This window comes from Triticum aestivum, chromosome 4B (genome assembly GCF_018294505.1).
Source record: "Triticum aestivum cultivar Chinese Spring chromosome 4B, IWGSC CS RefSeq v2.1, whole genome shotgun sequence".
Taxonomy (NCBI): Eukaryota; Viridiplantae; Streptophyta; class Magnoliopsida; order Poales; family Poaceae; genus Triticum; species Triticum aestivum.
Window position 1 is genome coordinate 536068510 of NC_057804.1, and position 22024 is coordinate 536090533.

Genomic DNA, 22024 nt, shown 5'->3' on the forward strand with positions numbered 1-22024 from the left:
TGAAGCGGACGAAAGCTTCCCGTCCCAGTGATGCTTGATAGCTACTTTTAAATGGGGCGACATGAAAGGTTAGCTTTTCTCGTCGGAAGTTGTCAGGTGACCCGAACACAACTTCTAGTAATAATGAAACTGTGCACCTGGCGTAAGGGCCTGGCGCCACTCCTTTGAAGGAAGTGCGGCTATGCCGAATTGTAGTAGGGTCTATCCCAACTTGCGGATTGTGTCCGGATATAGCAGGTTTAAGTCACTGCCGCCATCCATCAAAACCTGCGTGAATTGCAGTCCGTCTATTATGGGATCCAATATCAAGGCAGTCTATCCTGCGTTCCGGATACTTCTGGACTAATCCAGATGGTCGAAAGTGATTGGTTTTGACATCCAATCTCGGTGTTCCGCTGGGGTGGACCGTGCGACACTTGTCTTAGCGAGTGCGGTGGTGGTTTTCCGTACTATCACATGGAGTGAGTTTACCGTTTTGACTTCTTGTGGGAAAGTATTTTGACTTCCGGTGCTCTGCTGGTGGGGTTCGTCATCGTCCTCGCTTGGCGCATCGAGCCCCTTGTGTCCGGTGTTGAGTCTGCCGGAATGTTTAAAAACCCAACAATTTCGGTTGGTATGGTTTGCAGGCCTTCTGGAGGTACTGTGGATTTGACATATTCGATCTAAAATTTTGTTTAAATTTGATAGCTCGTCGCTGTTGTCCTTAAGAGGCAGGTTTTATTGTTTGGCCGCGAGCTTTTGAATCCGGTGTTGACCGCCGTGCCCTTTGGGCTTTTTCTTTATTCCGGCGCTGATCTTTCCTGCGCCGTGATTTTCCGTTTCCATCTCTGGTCTCGGATGTACTCGGGTCGCTGGTGCTGCATCTTGCTAGCCGGCTGTCTTCTCCTGCGCAAAAGCACGTCATGAGGCTTGTTAGCGCGGCCATTGTTCTTGGCTTCTCTTGGCCGAGGTGTCTGGCGAGCCATTCGTCTCGGACGTTGTGTTTAAAAGCTGCTAAGGCTTCCGCGTCCGGACAGTCGACTATTTGGTTCTTTTTGGTAAGGAACTTGTTCCAGAATTTGCGCGCTGACTCTCCGGGCTGTTGGGTTATATGACTCAGATCGTCTGCATCCGGAGGGCGGACATAAGTCCCTTGAAAATTTGCTCTAAACACGTCCTCAAGCTCTTCCCAACTTCCAACAGTATTTTCTGGGAGGCTTTTGAGCCAATGCTGAGCTGGCCCTTTGAGCTTGAGGGGTAGGTATTTTATGGCGTGGAGATCATCTCCTCTAGCCATGTGTATGTGTAGTATGTAATCTTCTATCCATACTCCTGGGTCTGTTGTGCCGTCGTATGCCTCTATGTTTATGGGTTTGAACCCTGCTGGAAATTCATGATCCAGCACCTCATCGGTAAAACATAGCGGGTGTGCGGCGCCCCTGTATTTGGGTGTGCCGCTGTCTTTGAACACTTGTCGTGTTGTGTTGCTTCCTGGGGCCCTCCTTTTTGGCCCATAGATGGACCTAGTTGGGCCGTCCGTTTTCCCAAGATCATAAGTCGGCTTGTGTGCGGCGCCGCTTGTCGCTTTTGGCCTGTCATCTGGCCGTCTATCCGGCCAGGCGGCCTCTTTATTTTTTGACTGTGAGGGCTCTATGGCTTCCTCGTCAAATTCTGGCAGCAGCTTGCGCTTCGGGTAGCTCTTTGTTTGATGGCCATTGCCATATTTGTCTGCGGTCTTGAGTATTTTGCTCCACTTCATTCTGAGTATGTCTTCCGCTGTTTTGAGCTTCCGTTTTTCCTTCTTCAAACTTCTTGCAGTGGCGACGAGTCTTTTGTGAAGGTTCTTATGCTCCGGTGGTGTGTCCGGACTGTTGATTGCTCCGTGAAGGGGTTGATTATCCGGTTCGTCCTGTTCGGATGGTTGCTTGGTTGTATGTTCGTCGTCCGCTGGTTTGCCCTGCTCTATCGCTGGGTCGTTAGGAATGCTGCTTTGATCGAGGCGGGACTTAGGGCGGCGTCTACGTCGCCGTTTTGGTTGTTTATCGGCGGTATTATCCTCTGCCGCGTCCCGTTGTTCCTCGGTATCGCTTCCCTTTGGGGTGTCCACCATATGTATGTCATGTGACGAGGTGGCCTTCCAGTGCCCTGTAGGCGCTTGTTCTTGATCGTCTCCGGCATCGTCGTCCATACCATGGATGTCTTCGGAGTCGTAGTTTAGCACGTCGGTTAGATCGTCGACGGTGGCTACCAAGTGGGTGGTGGGTGGGCTCTGAATTTCTTCATTGTCCGCGTCCCGACCATCCTGGCCGTAGTTCGGCCAGGGCTCTCCGGATAGTGAGAGATGCTTCAGCGAATTTAAGATATCCCCGAAGGGTGAGTGCTGAAAGGTGTCCGCAGCGGTGAATTCCATGATGGGCGCCCAATCGGATTTGACTGGCAGGGGCGCTGGAGGTTCGGAGTCCGGCAAAGAGTCCGGCACCTCGGAGTCATGAGCTTTATGCGGGGCAAGGTAAGTGTTCGGCTCCATCACCGTAGAAGTTGCAGCTCCCGAGGCGGTGTCCAGCCATCCGTTCTCGATCTGAGCGATCGGCTCCGGACTATGGGTCGGAGCGGATTCATGTGCGGCCTCCAAGGTGCTGTCCGGCGGCAGAGTTAGGTCGTACCCATCGTGACAGCGCGGCACGCTCGGCTGTGGCTCAGATCCATCGAAGATCAAGTCCCCGCGGATATCGGCCGTGAAGTTTAGGCTTCCAAACCTGACCTGACGGCCAGGGGCATAGCTTTCGATCTGCTCCAGATGGCCAAGTGAGTTGGCCCGCAGTGCGAAGCTGCCGAATATGAAGATCTGTCCGGGGAGAAAAGTCTCACCCAGGACTACGTCGTTGTCGATTGAAGAGGCCATCAAGCCTATCGGTGACGACACAGAGGAACTCTCAATGAAAGCACCAATGTCGGTGTCAAAACCGGCGGATCTCGGGTAGGGGATCCCGAACTGTGCGTCTAGGCGGATGGTAACAGGAGACAAGGGACACGATGTTTTACCCAGGTTCGGGCCCTCTTGATGGAGGTAAAACCCTATGTCCTGCTTGATTGATATTGATATTGTAGATGTTTACAAGAGTGGATCTACCATGAGATCAAGGAGGCTAAACCCTAGAAGCTAGCCTATGGTATGATTGTAATGGTTGTTGTTGTCCTACGGACTAGAGCCATCCAGTTTATATAGACACCGGAGAGGGCTAGGGTTACATAGAGTCGGTTACAATGGTAGGAGATCTACATATCCGTATCGCCAAGCTTGCCTTCCACGCCAAGGAAAGTCCCATCCGGACACGAGACGAAGTCTTCAATCTTGTATCTTCATAGTCTTGGAGTCCGGTCGATGATGATAGTCCGGCCGATGATAGTTCGGCTGATGATGGTAGTCCGGCTATCCGGACACCCCCTAATCCAGGACTCCCTCAGTAGCCCCTGAACCAGGCTTCAATGAAGATAAGTCCGACGCGTATATTGCTTGGCATTGCAAGGCGGGTTCCTCCTCCGAATGATAGAAGATTGTGAACACCAGGATAGTGTCCGGCTCTGCAAAATAAATTCCACATTCCACCGTAGAGAGAATAATATATACACAAGTTCAATCTGCTGACGTTTTTTGCGGCATGACGTCACGCCACTACCAAGCCATTACTTGAATCGTTTTTTACTCTACCACCTCAGCGCATTTAGCGAAGCGGTTTCCTTGGCACGTCTTGTCGAAGCAGAGATCATGTTCCCCCTTAGTCCGGGATTCTCATCAATACGGACGTGGGTAACCCAACCGCGCCCGTCGCCACGCCCCCTCTATCGAAGGCGAGTCCCAAACGGTCATGGAGACGGCTCTTGGTATTCTTCCTCCTTATAACGGGACCAAGGCTCGTTTCTTCTCTTCAATCCTCCATCGAATCCTCTCCCTGCTCCAAGTTCCAGCACCTAGAGCTCCAGATTCAAGCGCTTCGGACCTTCAATGATGTCCGGTTCCGACCTCCAGGGCCGGTGGATGCCCTCCTCCGTCACGGAGGAGTACGTGCTAAAGCTGCGGGAGGCCAAGTACCTGGCTCATGAGATTTCGCACAGGTTGCCTGCCGAAGGGTAGGCCATCCCCACCCCCGAGCCCGGCGAGTATGTCGTTTTTGTATCCCACCTCCGTCGGGGTTTAGGCTTCCCGATGGATCCTTTTGTGAGAGGGCTCATGTTTTACTATGGGTTGGAATTCCACGATTTGGCTCCGGGGTCCATCCTCCATATTTCCGCATTTATTGTTGTCTGCGAAGCCTTCCTCCGCGTCACCCCTCACTTCGGCCTGTGGCTGAAGACCTTCAATGTGGCGCCGAAGATGATCGGGGGGCGTCAAGCGGAGTGCGGCGGGGCGGCCATAAGTAGGAGGGCCGATGCCCCGTGGCCCGCTGGCTCCTTCCAAGAGGAGCTCGGCCCGTGGCAGCAAGAGTGGTTCTATATCACCGTTCCGAGGGGCCGCAGACAAAAGCCGCCGCCCTTATTCCGCCCGGGACCTTCACGACGGTTGATGTCGTGGGTCAACCAAGGGCTCAACTGGGGGCCGTCAAAGGACGTGCCCCTACTGCAGGGCCGGATTCGAGATCTCCAAACGAGGGAGGTTGATATGGTGGTGGTAATGCAGGTTATGCTGATTAGGCGTCTCCCGCCCTGCGAACGCCGCCCTCTCCGGCTGTGGGAGTTCAATCCGGAGGGCCCACGGATTCTTCAACACTTCATGGGTATGACACCCCTGGAGATGTACAAATTATTCTTCGGATCGCAAGAGGCGCGTCCGGAATTGACCGAGGATGCTGGCCTAAGCTGCAATCGCCCGGGTACTCAAGTAAGTAGTTCCAAGTCCGTACATACCGTTTGTTTGCCTTCCAATGATTCGACTTATGACCAACTTCCTTCTAAACAGGAGTGGATAGCGGAAGCAAAATTTATATGGTGTCCGGCCCCCCTCCCCGAGACCGCGCCGGATTTCGTGCTGGTCCGGATGCTTGAGGTTGCGCCTCCAGAGGAAGGCGAAGGGGAAAGCAGGAAAGCTACTGCCTCGCCTAAGGAGGCTCTTGAAAGAGGGGGGATCGAGAATCCCTCCCTCCAAGGGGAGAAGAGGACTCCCTCCGAGGACCCGGGGGCAAAAGCCCCTAAATGGGGGAAGAAATCTTCTCCAGAGGGGCCTGCGTCCGAGGAGGCCCCGGCCGCACAATCTCCCTTTGAGAATCAGCCCTCCAACGAGCCGTAAGTAGAAAGAAAGGAGTTTTATAATAAGGGACATCCCTATTTGTGCTTCTGAGGATAACTAAAGTTTTTACCTTGTAGTTCGGATCTCCGTCCTTCGCAAATGAGCTCGTCTTCGGGGGACCTTCGTCCGGAGATGATGGAGAGCGAGATGCCTCCGTCCGGGGTGCCGTCAGATAGGGCGGACGAGCCTAAAGTGTCGTCACGGAGAGAGCCCCCTGGTTTGGCAAAGCCGGATAGTTCGGCGCCAACTGGTGTACGGCTGAAGGATCTGCTTGAGAAGGCGTCTATCTCAGAAGATCACCACGCATTTATGAGCATGGTGATTGAAAGGATTTCGTCCGCCGAAGGCGGGTTGCATAATGCCGTCAGGAGTTTGCTGGCGGGGTTTGAGGTACGTAAAAATGACACACCTTTTAACAGTTTTGCATATAGAATGCGCCCTGTATAGATAGTAGCCCCTGAGACTCGGTAGGTTGTCGAAATTGACAGCGTGCCGAGGATCAAAATCGCAGGTTTAAATTTCCGCCGTGCCGATGCAGGTGGCGGGTCGTCCGGGGGCCAGCCGGACTGATGGAGTTGCTGAACTAAAGCGGCAACTCGCTGTTGCGGATGCGGACATCACGCTGGTCAACAGGCGACTTGATGAGTCGCAAGGTAAGTGTTTCTGTGTGGTCACTTGGTAAGGGGGCCGTAGCCAGCTCCTTACAACATGTGCGTGAAATGCAGATAGTGCCGCTGCTGTGGAGAGCCTTCGGGCCGAACTTGCTCAAGCCAAGGAGCAGGCCAGAAGGAGTAATGCGGCAGCCTCGAGGGCGGCCGAGGAGTTAGCGGCCGAAAGGGCCGCACACTGCCGGAGTAGGGAAGAGATGGCCGAAATGGCCGTGAAGTTAAAAGATGCTACCGACCGCAATGAGGCTCTTGGGAAGGAGCGCCTAGCAGGGCAAGAAGACCTGGAGAAGGCCACCGCCGAAGCCAAGGATGCCCGCTCTGCAATGCGGGCTATAAAGGAAGAGCTGCGCCAGGCCGGAGATATTGTAGCTGGCAAGCCTTTTCTGCTGCGCCGAAGGTTTACGGATCCAAAGTATGCTCAGCTGGGCCAACTGTGTGGTCCAGAGGACCCTTATATGGACTTAGCAGCGAGTGCGGCGGATGCCGTTGTGCATTTTCAAAGCCAGAAGGATCACAAGACGGAAGAGCTGTTTTGGTCTCAATTCCATAGTCCGGAGCGTTCACTTCCGTTGACCGACCATTTGGCCGAGTGGGCTGAGCTAAATAGGTTGTCCGGGCTTGCTATGACGGATATAGTGACCCATGTCTGGCCGGATAGGCCCGAGCCGAAGAGTTACTTTGGCTTATTGCAACAATTTCTTGGGGCGGTGCCGCATATGAAGGCAATGAAGCGGTCGGCCTGCATAGAGGGTGCGCGGATGGCACTCGCCCGTGTGAAGACACATTGGACAGAGATGGATGTCACCGCTGTTGCGACCCTGGGTTCGGACGATAACCGGTTACCCGCCGAGCACTATTTTGGCGAAGTGCTGCGTGGTGCTCGTGTAATAGAGTCGCAGTGCTCAAAAAATGTGACGTTCGAGTGAACGTTTTTATGATGTAAAACAATATTTATGATGTAAGTGCCTTTTATACTTGTGCGTTCAAGTAATAGAATATCTCTTATGCGGCCGTTCATGTATACGTGTGTATAACCTGAAAGATGGCAGTCGTCGGCTTCAGCCCCCACGCACAAGGTGCGGGCGTGTTCGCAAAAAATAGCGCGTTTTCACACATAATCCAATGTCTCGGTCCTGTAAAGGAGGTGGTAGCGTAGCAAATGAGGCAACCGGACTATAATGCTTTATCACTTTCACTTAGCCATGGAGTTCGAGGGTGGGACTACGACATAGCCCCTGGGGGCACCGCGCTCTCCGAATTTGGGGCGCGTATGTGCCTGACCGAGAAACGGCCCTTTGTCAAAGCGGAGGAATTCTAAACATTCCCATGGTCGATTGAGTGGTTGACCAGTCTCTCGCTGTATCATGACAGTCAGTTTTCGGCTTTCTCTACTGAGGTGCTCGCCCAGCCGAACTGGGGCACAATCGCAGTAGTTCTCCTGGTGCCGCGTTAGCCGATGATACAGAACGTAAGGAAGCAAAACACAGGAGCCGGGCAAACCCAACATTTGACCAAAGACATGATTCGGAGCTGATGCGTATAAGGCCTAACTCGAGACGCCAAACACTCCCGAAGGTGTTCGGTCTTTACAATAGCGGGCAAAACAATGCCCTAAGCCCCTTGTGTCCAGGTACGGGCAAGTTCTTCTGGCGCGGCCGATGCCAAAACGCCAGTCTCCACTCTGGTTATAATGAGAAACCAGGGGATTATAACAACAAGAGACAGTAAGAAAGGTTTACGTAGGGTCTTAGTCTGAAAAGAGTCCTTGCAACGGGTCCCTACTACACGTCTGCGCCTGTGTCTCCGTTGTGCCGTATCCTGGACGGGTGTGCACGCTGTTCATCTGTAAAAAGAGAGGAACTTAGTTTGAAAAGAAATCGTGCGAGAAAGTGCATAAAAAATTGAAATATAGATTAATAAAGCTGAGCCTATGCTAGCTCATCATGGCTTATATGTACAAACCCTTGTGAAGGGGTGTGTGGCTAGGTAGCCCCTAGCTTATTTATTCCGGATGCGTCCAGCCGTGTCCGGGGTCTCAGGCGACCTTTTAATGAAATGATGCCACATGGACCGGGCATTTTAAGCGTAAGAGATGCGTAATGTGGTATTGCATTGAAGCGGACAAAAGCTTCCCGTCCCAGTGATGCTTGATAGCTACTTTTAAATGGGGCGACATGAAAGGTTAGCTTTTCTCGTCGGAAGTTGTCAGGTGACCCGAACACAACTTCTAGTAATAATGAAACTGTGCACCTGGCGTAAGGGCCTGGCGCCACTCCTTTGAAGGAAGTGCGGCTATGCCGAATTGTAGTAGGGTCTATCCCAACTTGCGGATTGTGTCCGGATATAGAAGGTTTAAGTCACTGCCACCATCCATCAAAACCTGCGTGAATTGCAGTCCGTCTATTATGGGATCCAATATCAGGGCAGTCTATCCTGCATTCCGGATACTTCTGGACTAATCCAGATGGTCCAAAGTGATTGGTTTTGACATCCAATCTCGGTGTTCCGCTGGGGTGGACCGTGCGACACTTGTCTTAGCGAGTGCCGTGTTGGTTTTCCGTACTATCACATGAAGTGAGTTTACTGTTTTGACTTCTTGTGGGAAAGTCTTTTGACTTCCGGTGCTCTGCTGGTGGGGTTCGTCATCGTCCTCACTTGGCGCATCGAGCCCCTTGTGTCCGGCGTTGAGTCTGCCGGACTGTTTAAAAACCCAACAATTTCGGTTGGTATGGTTTGCAGGCCTTCCAGAGGTACTATGGATTTGACATATCCGATCTAAAATTTTGTTTAAATTTGATAGCTCGTCGCTGTTGTCCTTAAGAGGCAGTGTTTTATTGTTTGGCCGCGAGCTTTTGAATCCGGCATTGACCGCCGTGCCCTTTGGGCTTTTTTCTTTATTCCGGCGCTGATCTTTCCTGCGCCGTGATTTTCCGTTTCCATCTCTGATCTCGGATGTACTCGGGTCGCTGGTGCTGCATCTTGCTAGCCAGCTGTCTTCTCCTGCGCAAAAGCGCATCATGAGGCTTGTTAGCGCGGCCATTGTTCTTGGCTTCTCTTGGCCGAGGTGTCTGGCGAGCCATTCGTCTCGGACGTTGTGTTTAAAAGCTGCTAAGGCTTCCGCGTCCGGACAATCGACTATTTGGTTCTTTTTGGTAAGGAACCTGTTCCAGAATTTGCGCGCTGACTCTCCGGGCTGTTGGGTTATATGACTCAGATCGTCTGCATCCGGAGGGCGGACATAAGTCCCTTGAAAATTTGCTCTAAACACGTCCTCAAGCTCTTCCCAACTTCCAACAGTATTTTCTGGGAGGCTTTTGAGCCAATGCCGAGCTGGCCCTTTGAGCTTGAGGGGTAGGTATTTTATGGCGTGGAGATCATCTCCTCTAGCCATGTGTATGTGTAGTATGTAATCTTCTATCCAGACTCCTGGGTCTGTGGTGCCGTCGTATGCCTCTATGTTTATGGGTTTGAACCCTGCTGGAAATTCATGATCCAACACCTCATCGGTAAAAGATAGCGGGTGTGCGGCGCCCCTGTATTGTGAATGGGAGTGGTTTTACATCACCGAACCCCGTGGTAAAAAGCGGGTAGCCACACCGGCGTTTTGGCCCAGCCCTCCACCACAGCTCACATCGTGGATTAACAAGGGGCCAGGCTGGGGATCTACTGATGAAGTGCGGATGCTGCAAAGCCGCATTCAGAGCCTTATTAAGAAGGACACCAGTCTCATTGATGTAATCCAAGTAATGTTGGTCCGCCGGATCCTACCTTGCCAGCGACGCCCTCTCCGCATGTGGGAGTTTAATCTGGAAGGTCCACAGACCCTTCAGCACCTTTCTGGCACGATGCTCAGAGAGATGTGGAAATTGTTCTTCGGCGCACGAAAACATTGCCGGATACTACAAAATACATCGGCCTTGACTGCAACCATCTGGATACTCCGGTAAGTACTCGACCCCCAAACATGATTTAGTAAAATTATCCATGACAATGTGCTGATAAAACTCTATCCGGCCAGGGCTGGCTAAAGAAGGCGGAGAGAATCAGGTGTTCGACTCCACTTCCTGAAGATACTGCAGATCCGTTATTAACAACGATGCTGGCTCCGGCACCATATCAAGTGCCGGCGGGGGAAGATAAAGAGGAGGACAAAGAGGCCCAAGGTAGCTTCCACTCTGGGGGCTCACCAGGCAATTTGTCCTGGGAGATTAGAACTCCCGCTTCCAAAGGTGGAAGGGAAGGGTGAATTGACATCCCTTCTCCCCATGGGAAGAAAAGGGCCGCCTCCGAAGACTCGGAAAGAGAAGCTTCTAAGCGGGGGAAGGTATCCCAGTCAGGGGATGATGTTGACACGCAATCACCCCGTAAAGATAGGCCCTCAGCCGCATCGTAAGTGATTCCGGGTGTTTTAAACATGTCCCGTTCTTTCCTGGCTATAAGGGTAATATTTTAAACTCATGTTTGCAGTCCGGCACACAACCCTCCTCAACAGTCCTCCTCTTCAGGGGATCTACTTCCGGAGATGATGGAGAGCGAGATGCCTCCACAGATCTCCCTGCCTGATAAGGCAGATGACGCCAAGGTGTCGTCTCGGAGGATCCTTCCTGATCTGCGAGTGGCGCAAGGGACAGTGAGGACTGGGGCCAAAGGTAATACTTCAGCCACCTAGGGTCCAGGGTGTGCGGCCCATACAGGGAACAACAAAAGTCCCGGACTATCGAATGTCCAAGGGACGCCGGATACATTGATGGACATTTTGCAACATGCCTCTGTCTCAGAGGAACATCATACCTTGATGGGTACGGTGTTGGAAAGAGTTTGGTCCGCGAGAAGCGGATTGAATGAAGATCTTTTCTAGCCTACTAAGAGGCTTTGAGGTACGTAGTGTAATTTCAATTATGTTGTAAGTACAAATTGCACCTGTGTATAGATAGTAGCCCCTGGTACGTCTCCAACATATCTATAATTTTTTATTGTTCCATGCTATTATATTACCCATTTTGGATGTTTATGGGCTTTACTTTACACTTCTATATCATTTTTGGGACTAACCTACTAACCGGAGGCCCAACCCGAATTGCTGTTTTTTTGCCTATTTCAGTGTTTCAAAGAAAAGGAATATCAAACAGAGTCCAAACGGGATGAAACCTTTGGGAGCGATCTTTTTGGAACAAATGCAATCCACGAGACTTGGAGTGGACGTCAAGCAACAGAGGAGGCGGCCACGAGGGTGCCCGGAGCGCCCTGATGACCCACAAGTATAGGGGATCTAGCGTAGTCTTTTCGATAAGTAAGAGTGTCGAACCCAACGAGGAGCAGAAGGAAATGATAAGCGGTTTTCAGCAAGGTATTCTCTGCAAGTAGTGAAATAAGTGGTAACAGATAGTTTTGTGATAGGATAAATTGCAACGAGAAACAAGTAACAAAAGTAAATAAAGTGCAGCAAGGTGGCCCAATCCTTTTTGTAGCAAAGGACAAGCCTAGACAAACTCTTATAATAGGAAAAGCGCTCCTGAGGACACATGGGAATATCGTCAAGCTAGTTTTCATCACGCTCATACGATTCGCGTTCGGTACTTTGATAATTTGATATGTGGGTGGACCGGTGCTTGGGTACTACCCTTACTTGGACAAGCATCCCACTTATGATTAACCTCTATTGCAAGCATCCGCAACTACAAAAAAAGTATTAAGGTAAACCTAACCATAGCATGAAACATATGGATCCAAATCAGCCCCTTACGAAGCAACACATAAACTAGGGTTTAAGCTTCTGTCACTCTAGCAACCCATCATCTACTTATTACTTCCCAATGCCTTCCTCTAGGCCCAAATAATGGTGAAGTGTTATGTAGTCGATGTTCACATAACACCACTAGAGGTTAGACAACATACATCTTATCAAAATATCGAACGAATACCAAATTCACATGACTACCAATAGCAAGACTTCTCCCTTGTCCTCAGGAACAAACATAACTACTCACAAAGCATATTCATGTTCATAATCAGAGGGGTAATATTGTGCATAAAGGACCTGAACATATGATCTTCCACCAAATAAACCAACTAGGATCAACTACAAGGAGTAATCAACACTACTAGCAACCTACTAGCACCAATCCTGGACTTGGAGACAAGAATTGGATACAAGAGATGAACTAGGGTTTGGAGATGAGATGGTGCAGGTGAAGATGTTGATGGAGATTGCCCTCTCCCGATGAGAGGAGCGTTGGTGATGACGATGGTGATGATTTCCCCCTCCCGGAGGGAAGTGTCCCCGGCAGAACAGCTCTGCCGGAGCCCTAGATTGGTTCCGCCAAGGTTCCGCCTCGTGGCGGCGGAGTCTCGTCCCGAAAGGTTGTTTGTTATTTTTTTCACATCAAAAGACTTCATATGGGAGAAGATGGGCGTCGGAGAGCCACCAGGGGGCCCACGAGGTAGGGGGCGCGCCTAGGGGGGGGCACACCCTCGTGAGCAGGGTGTGGGCCCCCTGGCCTTCATCTTTGGCGACAATTTTTCTTTATTTATTCTAAGATATTCCGTAGAGTTTCAGGACTTTTTGAGTTGCGCAGAATAGTCCTTCAATATTTGCTCCTTTTCCAGCCCAGAATTCCAGCTGCCGGCATTCTCCCTCTTCATGTAAACCTTGTAAAATAAGAAAGAATAGCCATAAGTATTGTTACATAACGTGAAATAATAGCCCATAATGCAATAAATATTGACATAAAAGCATGATGCAAAATGGACGTATCAACTCCCCCAAGCTTAGACCTCGCTTGTCCTGAAGCGAAAAGCCGATAACAATAAATATGTCCTCATGTTTAGAGGTAGAGGCGTCGATAAAAATAAAATACGGACATGAAGGCATCATGATTGCTTCATAACAGCAACATATATAAAATTTTGTCATATGATTACTTATGTTCTAGTGATGATCTTTTCACAAGCCAAAATATGAATCAGAAACTTTATTGGGCACCAACAATTATAATCTCAGTCATTGAAGCAATTGCAATTTATCATAACATCGGAAAGAGTCTATGTCAGAGCTCAAAAGCAAGTCCACATACTGAACTATCACTTAGTCCTTCATAATTGCTAGCACTCACGCGATACTTTGTGGTTACGGAGTTTTAATCGGACACAGAGAAAGATAGGGGCTTGCACACAACCTTTTACCTCAAGGGTAATGTCAACAATAATAATTCACGCTCCCCCACATCCAATTATATATATATATATATATATCATGTTCTTTCCAACATGCTAAGCTTGCCAAAGGATAAAATGAAAAAGGAAGGTGAAGATCACCGTGACTCTTGCATAAAGTAGAGGATAATAATAAAAAATATGCCCTTCGCAGAGGGAAGCAGAGGTTGTCATGCGCGTTTGGGGTTGATGCACAAAATCTTAATGCAAAAGAATGTCACTTTATATTGCCCCTTGCATGTGAACCTTTATTATGCAGTCCGTCACTTTTATTGCGTCCACAACAAGTTCGTACAAAGCTTATTTCTCTGCACTAATAAGCCATGCATATTGAGAGAACAATTTTTTATTGCTTGCACCGATGACAACTTACTTGAAGGATCTTAATCAATCCATAGGTAGATATGGTGGACTCTCATGGCAAAACTGGTTTAAGGGTATTTGGAAGCACAAGTAGTATTTCTACTTAGTGCTGAGAATTGGCTAGCATGAGGGGGAAAGGAAAGCTCAACATGGTAGAGGAACCATGACAACATACTTTATCTCAGATGTAAGAAAACATAACTCATTATGTTGTCTTCCTTGTCCAACATCAACTCTTTAGCATGTCATATTTTAATGAGTGCTCCCAATCATAAAAGATGTCAATGATAATATATCTATATGTGATACCTCTCTTTCCTTATTACTTCCTATCAATTGCAACGATGGCCAAAGCTATATTTTCCAACTCCCAACAACTTTAAATCATCATACTCTTTCTATGTGAAGTCATTACTTTCAATAAGATCAATATGAACTCTTGACTCTTTTTATTCCTTTTCTTCTAATCACCCAAGATCATGGCAAAATACTCAAGCCCTTTACTCAACACTAATTTTTATTATATAGCTCACGGACTCGATTACAAAGAAGGATCATAAAGCAAAATTCGAAACTAGATCATGCCATGACTTTATTCTACTAAAGCAAGATACTACTAATAAGATCGAACTAAGAAAAACGATAAAGATAGGAGTTGTGATGGTGATACGATACCAGGGCACCTCCCCCAAGCTTGGCAGTTGCCAAGGGGAGTGCCCATACCCATGTGATTATGTTCCTTCTTTATTGTTGGTGGTGGAGGTGTTGTTGATGATGCAAGCTTGTCGTCCATCTTCCAAGGCATAGGCTCACCATCATAGAAGGATGATTGAGTCTCCAGAATCCTCAAATCTGCAGCCAAACTCATCCTTTTGAATCTATATTCATACTCACAGTTTTGGTTTTGCAGATCATAGATTTGGGCTTGGAGGTGCTAGATCTTCTCATGTAGCTTATATATGGCTTCCTCGGTCTTCTTGGCATCCGGCTCATAGTTGTTAGCGAACTCCGCAAGCATCTTGTGGGTAGCGTTGATTCCATGTTCCACCATCCCCTGGCACTTGAAAACTTGTTGATCCATTGCTTCGAGCCTCAACTCCACGCTTTCGGTTCCCTTTGGTCCCTCAACATCGCGGATGTGCAGCAACCCATCACGCATCTCGATGTTTTGAGGGTGTCGCAGCACCTCCGCGAGGTAAGGGTTGATGACCTTCTCGAAAAACTTGTCCTTGGAAGCACTTGGGGTCGTCATGATGATCTAGACCTGTCAGAAAAATAGCTCGAAACAAGAATAGGGGGGATTTGCGTGATACGGGAGTCAAAACCTCCGGGAGTATATATAATGAATTTTTACCGACCAAAATATGTATCGTGCAAGGAAACGGAGTCCGGAGGGCACACGAGGTGCTCACGAGGTAGGGGGGTGCGCCTAGGGGGGTAGGGCGCGCCCTCCACCCTCATGGAGGCCTTGTGTCCTCCCCAGACTGTTACTTATTTTTCTATTTTTCTAAATATTCCAAAACGGAGAATTATTGCCTTAAAAAATTGTTTTGGAGTCGGTTTACTTACCTTACCACATACCTATTCCTTTTCGGAGTCTGGAACATTTTGGAAAGTGTCCTTTATGTACTCCTCCGGGTTTACGGTTTCAATAATATCAGTTTCAACATTTATAGGATTACGTGAGATATAGTGTTTGATCCTTTGGCCGTTTACCACCTTCGGATTTGTGCCTGCGAAGTTGTTGATTTTTATGGCACCAGAACGATAGACCTCCTCGATAACGTAAGGGCCTTCCCATTTGGAGACAAGTTTTCCTGCAAAAAAATCTTAAACGAGAGTTGTATAGCAATGCATAATCACCTACATTAAACTCACGCTTTTGTATCCTTTTGTCATGCCACCTTTTAACTTTTTCCTTAAACAACTTGGCATTTTCATAAGCTTGGGTTCTCCATTCATCAAGTGAGCTAATATCAAATAACTTCTTCTCACCGGCAAGTTTGAAATCATAGTTGAGCTCCTTAATAGCCCAATATGCCTTATGTTCTAGTTCGAGAAGTAAATGACATGCCTTTCCATAAACCATTTTATACGGAGATATACCCATAGGACTTTTATATGCAGTTCTATAGGCCCATAATGCATCATAAAGTTTTTTGGACCAATTCTTCCTAGACCTATTGATAGTCTTTTGCAAAATTAATTTGAGCTCTCTATTGCTCTATTCTACCTGACCACTAGACTGCTGGTGATATGGAGATGCAATCCTATGATTAACGTCGTATCTAGCAAGCATCTTACGGAAAGCACCATGAATAAAATGTGAACCACCATCAGTCATTAATTATCTAGGGACTCCAAACCTCGGAAAAATAACTTCCTTAAGCATTTTAATAGGAGTGTTATGATCAGCACTACTAGTTGGAATAGCTTCTACCCACTTAGTAACGTAATCAACAGCAACTAGAATATGAGTGTAACCATTAGAGGCAGGAAAAGGTCCCATATAATCAAAGCCCCAAACATCAAATGGCTCAATAACAAGTGAATAATTCATAGGCATTTCTTGACGTCTACTAATATTGCCAATTCTTTGACATTCATCGCAAGATAAAATAAACTTACGGGCATCCTTGAAGAGAGTAGGCCAATAAAAACAGGATTGCAATACCTTATGTGCAGTTCTATCCCCAGCGTGGTGCCCTCCATAAGCTTCGGAGTGACACTTGCATAGGATCTGTTCCTGTTCATGCTCAGGTACACAACGTCTAATAACACCGTCTACTCGTTTATAAAGATGTGGGTCATCCCAAAAGTAGTGTCGCAAGTCATAGAAAAACTTTTTCTTTTGTTGATATGTGAAGCTAGGCGGTATAGATTTAGCAACAATACAATTAGCATAATCAACATACCACGGAGTGCTACGAGAAGTACTTATGACATTTAATTGCTCATCAGGAAAACTATCATCAATAGGTAGTGGGTCATCAAGAACATTCTTTAGCCTAGACAATTTGTCTGCAACGGGGTTCTCAGCTCCCTTTCTATCAACAATATGTAAATCAAATTCTTGAAGCAAGAGAACCCATCTAATGAGTCTAGGTTTTGCATCTTTTTTTCCATAAGATATTTAATAGCAGCATGATCTGTATGGATAGTTACTCTAGAATCAACAATATAGGGTCTGAATTTATCACAAGAAAATACAACCGCTAAAAGTTCCTTTTCGGTAGTAGCATAATTTCTTTGAGCATTGTCTAGAGTCTTACTAGCATAATGGATAACATTCAATTTCTTATCAACTCTTTGCCCAAGAACAGCACCTACAGCATAATCACTAGCATCACACATAATTTCAAAGGGTAAATTCCAATCAGGTGGCTGAACAACAGGTGCAGAGACTAATGCTTTCTTAAGTTTTTCAAACGCTTCTACACAATCATCATCAAAGACAAATGGTACATCTTTTTGTAATAAATTAGTTAGAGGCCGAGAGATTTTTGAGAAGCCCTTGATGAACCTCCTATAAAATCCAGCGTGACCGAGGAAACTTCTTATACCTTTGATGTCCTTGGGACATGGCATCTTTTCAATAGCATCAACCTTGGCTTTATCAACTTCAATACCTCTTTCAGAAACTTTGTGCCCCAAGACAATACCTTCATTAACCATAAAGTGGCACTTTTCCCAATTCAAGACAAGATTAGTTTCTTCACATCTCTGCAAAACTCGAGCGAGATTGCTCAAGCAATCATCAAAAGAGGAACCATAGACGGAAAAGTCATCCATGAAAACCTCACAAATTTTCACACAAAAGTCAGAGAATATAGCCCTCATGCATCTTTGAAAGGTAGCAGGTGCATTACATAAACCAAAAGGCATACATATATAAGCAAAAGTACCAAAAGGGCATGTAAAAGTAGTCTTTGATTGATCTTTAGCCGATACAGGTATTTGAGAAAAACCAGAATAACCATCTAGAAAGCAATAATGTGTATGTTTGCATAGTCTTTCTAACATTTGATCAATAAAAGGTAAGGGGTAATGATCTTTCTTAGTAGCCTTATTTATTTTGCGGAAATCAATTACCATCCTATAACCCGTGATAATTCTTTGCGGAATCAATTCATCTTTATCATTAGGGACAATAGTAATACCTCCCTTCTTAGGGACACAATGGACAGGACTTACCCACTGACTATCAGCAACAGGATAAATTATACCTTCCTCCAGAAGCTTGAGTATTTCTTTTCTTACTACTTCTTTCATTTTAGGATTCAAACGTAGTTGAGGATCACAAACTGGTTTGGCATCAGCTTCCAAGTTTATTTTATGTTGACATAGAGTGGGACTGATGCCCTTAAGATCATCCAGAGTATATCCAATAGCGGCATGATGTTTCTTCAGAGTCTTCAATAATCTTTCTTCTTCATGCTCTGAAAGGTTAGCGCTAATAATAACAGGATATATTTTCTTTTCATCAAGATAAGCATATTTAAGATTATCAGGCAATGGTTTAAGCTCAAACACAGGATCACCCTTGGGTGGAGGGGGATCCCCTAGGATTTCAACAGGCAAATTGTGTTGCAGAATAGGTTCCTAGTTAAAGAATACTTCATCTATTTCCTGTCTTTCATTCATGAACATAACATTTTCATGGTCTAGCAAATAGTGTTCTAGAGGATCACTAGGAGGTACAGCAATAGAAGCAAGACCAATAATTTCATCCTTACTAGGAAATTCTTCCTCACGATGTTGTTTACTAAATTTAGAGAAATTAAACTCATGGACCATATCGTCCAAGCCAACAGTAACAACATTCTTTTTGCGGTCTATCTTAGCGTCTATAGTATGCAAGAAGGGTCTACCAAATATAATGGGACAAAAGCTATCTTGTGGAGAACCAAGAACAAGAAAATCAGCGGGACATTTGGTTTTCCCACACAAGACTTTAACATCTCTAACAATTCCCATTGGAGCTATGGTATCTCTATTGGCAAGTTTGATTGTAACATCAATATCTTCTAACTCAGAAGGTGCAATCTCATGCATAATTTCTTTGTATAAGTCAAAGGGTATAACACTAGCACTAGCACCCATATCACATAGGCCATGATAACAATGATCTCCTATTTTAACAGAAATAACAGGCACGCCTACCACAAGTCTATGTTTATCTCTATCACAAGGTTTGGCAATTCTAGCAGTTTCACCAGTGAATTGAATAACATGCCCATCAATATTATTAGACAAGAGATCTTTAACAATAGCAATATTGGGTTCTACTTTGACTTGCTCAGGAGGTGTATATGTTCTAATATTGCTTTTACAAACAACAGTTGAAGCTTTAGCATGATCCTTCATTCTAACAGGGAAAGGGGGTTTCTCAACATAAGAAGTAGGAATAATAGGATCATTATAAGTGACAATCTTTTCTTCAACTTTAATAGGTACAGATACTTTTACTTCTATGGGAGGATGATATTTAAACCACTTCTCCTTGGGGAGATCAACATAAGTAGAAAAAGATTCACAGAAAGAAGTTACTATCTCAGAGTCAAGTCCACATTTAGTGCTAAACTTACGGAAAATATCGGTATCCATAAAAGATTTAACACAATCAAACGTAGGTGTCATACCTGACTCCTTACCTTCGTCGAGGTCCCAATCTTCAGAGTTGCATTTAAATCTATCCAACAAATTCCATCCAAATTCAATAGACTTCATCATAAAAGAGCCAGCACAAGAAGTATCGAGCATAGTGCGATTATTAGCAGAAAGCCGAGCATAAAAATTCTGGAGAATTGTCAATTTTGAGAGCTCATGATTGGGGCATGAATATAACATTGATTTAAGCCTCCCCCAAGCTTGAGCGATGCTTTCTCCTTCGTGAGGCCAAAAATTGTATATATAATTGCGATCACGATGAACAAGATGCATATGGTAATACTTTTGATGAAATTCCAGTTTCAATCTTTTATAGTTCCATGATCTCGTATCATCACATAGCCTGTACCATGTCAATGTGTCTCCCTCCAAAGATAAAGGGAAAGCCTTCCTCTTAACGGCATCGTCGGGTATACCTGCAAGCTTAAATAGTCCACAAATATCATCGACAAAGCGTAGATGTTCGTCAGGATGCTTTGTTCCATCTCCTGCGAAAGTGTTATCTAGCAGTTTTTCCATCATACCCGAAGGAATCTGAAAAGCAGTTTCATTTTCAATAGATTCAATAGGTTCAGTAGGTTGAGGAGCAACTCTTGTCTCAACGGGACGGGGTGAAGATACCCCGAACAAGCCCCTCAAACAATTACTTTCCATAGTAACAAGTGACAGAAAATTTCAGCACACTAAATAAATTTTTCCTTACCAAATTCCACCTACCAAAGGCGCTTCACTCCCCGGCAACGGCGCCAGAAAAGAGTCTTGATGACCCACAAGTATAGGGGATCTATCGTAGTCCTTTCGATAAGTAAGAGTGTCGAACCCAACGAGGAGCAGAAGGAAATGATAAGCGGTTTTCAGCAAGGTATTCTCTGCAAGTACTGAAATAAGTGGTAACAAATAGTTTTGTGATAGGATAAATTGCAACGAGCAACAAGTAACAAAAGTAAATAAAGTGCATCAAGGTGGCCCAATCCTTTTTGTAGCAAAGGACAAGCCTGGGCAAACTCTTATAATAGGAAAAGCGCTCCCGAGGACACATGAGAATATCGTCAAGCTAGTTTTCATCACGCTCATATGATTCACGTTCGGTACTTTGATAATTTGATATGTGGGTGGACCGGTGCTTGGGTACTGCCCTTACTTGGACAAGCATCCCACTTATGATTAACCTCTATTGCAAGCATCCGCAACTACAACAAAAGTATTAAGGTAAACCTAACCATAGCATGAAACATATGGATCCAAATTAGCCCCTTATGAAGCAACAAATAAACTAGGGTTTAAGCTTCTGTCACTCTAGCAACCCATCATCTACTTATTACTTCCCAATGCCTTCCTCTAGGCCCAAATAATGGTGAAGTGTTATGTAGTCGACGTTCACATAACACCACTAGAGGTTAGACAACATACATCTTATCAAAATATCAAACGAATACCAAATTTACATGACTACTAATAGCAAGACTTCTCCCTTGTCCTCAGGAACAAACGTAACTACTCACAAAGCATATTCATGTTCATAATCAGAGGGGTAATATTGTGCATAAAGGATCTGAATATATGATCTTCCACCAAATAAACCAACTAGCATCAACTACAAGGAGTAATCAACACTACTAGCAACCTACTAGCACCAATCCCGGACTTGGAGACAAGAATTGGATACAAGAGATGAACTAGGGCTTGGAGATGAGATGGTGCTGGTGAAGATGTTGATGGAGATTGCCCTCTCCCGATGAGAGGAGCGTTGGTGATGACGATGGTGATGATTTCCCCCTCCCGGAGGGAAGTGTCCCTGGCAGAACAGGTCTGCCGGAGCCCTAGATTGGTTCCGCCAAGGTTCCGCCTCGTGGCGGCGGAGTCTCGTCCTGAAAGGCTGCTTGTTATTTTTTTCTCATCGAAAGACTTCATATGGGAGAAGATGGGCGTCGGAGAGCCACCAGGGGGCCCACGAGGTAGGGGGCACGCTCAGGGGGGGCACCCTCGTGAGCAGGGTGTGGCCCTCCTGGCCTTCATCTTTGGCGACGATTTTTCTTTATTTATTCTAAGATATTCCATAGAGTTTTAGGACTTTTGGAGTTGCGCAGAATAGTCCTTCAATATTTGCTCCTTTTCCAGCCCAGAATTCTAGCTGCCGGCATTCTCCCTCTTCATGTAAACCTTGTAAAATAAGAAAGAATAGCCATAAGTATTGTGACATAACGTGAAATAACAGCCCATAATGCAATAAATATTGACATAAAAGCATGATGCAAAATGGACGTATCACGCCCCCACCCTCGTGGGCCCCTCGAGCGTCCACCGACCTACTTCTTCCTCCTATATATACACCCGTACCCTGAAACCATCAGAAGCGACCACAAAAACCCAATTCCACCACCGCAACCTTCTGTATCCGCAAGATCCCATCTTGGAGCCTTCACCGGCGCTCCACCAGAGGGGGAATCGACCATGGAGGGGCTCTACATGATCTCCAAGGCCCTTCCGATGAGTTGTGAGTAGTTTACCACTGACCTTCGGGTCCATAGTTCTCTCTCTTTGAATCTCAATACAAAGTTCTCCTCGATCTTCTTGGAGATCTATTGATGTAATTCTTTTTGCGGTGTGTTTGTCGAGATCTGATGAATTGTGGGTTTATGATCAAGTTTATCTATCAGAAATATTTGAATCTCCTCTGAATTCTTTTATGTGTGATTATGTTATCTTTGCAAGTCTCTTCGAATTATCAGTTTGGTTTGGCCTACTAGATTGATCTTTCTTGCAATGGGAGAAGTGCTTGTCCTTTCCCAGTTACAACAGGGGCAGCAAGGCATGTATTGTATTGTTGCCATCGAGGATAAAAAGATGGGGT